Below are 1885 nucleotides of genomic sequence, written 5' to 3'. Positions count from 1 at the left end.
GTGCGAGGTAACACCCCAATTCCTACCGAAATGGTATGATATGCACTATGGTTACAATGCTGCTCTTGGAGTTGTCTGGGCGGAGGAGGAAGAAAGGGCTAGGTCTCTGTTCTTGCCTCTCCTGTGAGTGTGTGTGAGCGGGTGTGTGTTCTACTGATCATCGCTCATAGACATGGCGGGCTCCTGGGGGGTCTTATAGGCCATCCCCCCCAGGGTTACATTGGTAAAGTTACATGGGCACGGGGCCCTGGTGTCATCGTCTAGGAGCCAGCGGTGGGGGTTGCCGGGCCGTCGGGTCCATCGGGGGCGGGTCCTGCTGGGTCTGTCGGGCGCGGGTCATGCTAGGGCTATCGGGCACGGGCCTGGCCGGCTGCACGGCACTATGGCCCGTCCTGTCCCACGCCTCGGGGCGGCAGGATCTGCTCAACTACAGTGCGCGTTGCCAGGCGTCGTCCGCCTCGGTCAGCGGCGTGGTATGTACTGTAGCCACGCCCACGCCGACCGATTCAAAGAGGGGGAACACTGTAGCCACGCTTTCCCTGTCGTGGGGAGTCGTCTTGTCATATGTCTGGAAGGATTGGGTTATCGGCTTATAGCCATGCCTAGCCGGGTTGAGCAGGAACCGGCAGGTGGGCCAGCCAGATTGAGGGGCGTCAGCTGCCCTGATGTTTTGATAAAGGATCCGGGTTCTATTGCCTACCCGGGGGTCATCCCCCCGACACTCACTATTGCTGAGCTCGAGGGATTAATTTCACCACATCAGGACCCTCGTCGCATCCAGGGTTGGGGGCTTCGGTTCACCTCGGCGGTCTCACTGTTGCTAGTCTCAGGGGCTTAATGATACGTCTCCAACGTATCTATAATTTTTGATTGCTCCATGCTATTATATTACCCGTTTTGGATGTTTATGGGCTTTACTTTACACTTTTATATCATTTTTGGGACTAACCTACTAACCGGAGGCCCAGCCCAAATTGCTGTTTTTTTTGCCTATTTCAGTGTTTCGCAGAAAAGGAATATCAAACGGAGTCCAAATAGAATGAAGCCTTTGGGAGCGATCTTTTTGGAACAAACACAATCCAGGAGACTTGGAGTGGATGTCAAGAAGCAGCCGAGGCGGCCACGTGGGTGCAAGGCGTGCCCTAGGGGGGTGGGCACGCCCCCCACCCTCATGGGGCCCTCGTGGCTCCCCTGACTGATCTCTTTTGCCTATATATACCTCCATACCCTGAAAACATCCAGGAGCACCATGAAAACCTATTTCCACCGCCGCAACCTTCTGTACCCATGAGATCCCATCTTGGAGCCTTTTCCGGCGCTCCGCTGGAGCGGGAATCGATCACGGAGGGTTTCTACATCATTGCCAAGGCCTCTCCGATGAGTTGTGAGTAGTTTACCGCAGACCTTCAGGTCCATAGTTATTAGCTAGATGGCTTCTTCTCTCTCTTTGAATCTCAATACAAAGTTCTCCTCGATCTTCTTGGAGATCTATTCGATGTAACTTTTTTTGTGGTGTGTTTGTCGAGATCCAATGAATTGTGGGTTTATAATCAAGTTTATCTATGAGAAATATTTGAATCTCCTCTGAATTCCTTTATGTGTGATTTGTTATCTTTGCAAGTCTCTTCAAATTATCAGTTTGGTTTGGCCTACTAGATTGATCTTTCTTGCAATGAGAGAAGTGCTTAGCTTTGGGTTCAATCTTGTGGTGTCCTTTCCCAGTGACAGCAGGGGCAGCAAGGCACGTATTGTATTGTTGCCATCGAGGATAAAATGATGTGGTTTATATCATATTGCTTGAGTTTATCCCTCTACATCATGTCATCTTGCCTATTGTGTTACTCTGTTCTTATGAACTTAATACTCTAGATGCATGTTGGATAAC

The sequence above is a fragment of the Triticum dicoccoides genome, chromosome 5B (genome assembly GCF_002162155.2).
Source record: "Triticum dicoccoides isolate Atlit2015 ecotype Zavitan chromosome 5B, WEW_v2.0, whole genome shotgun sequence".
Lineage (NCBI taxonomy): Eukaryota > Viridiplantae > Streptophyta > Magnoliopsida > Poales > Poaceae > Triticum > Triticum dicoccoides.
Note: the sequence above shows the minus strand (reverse complement) of the source record.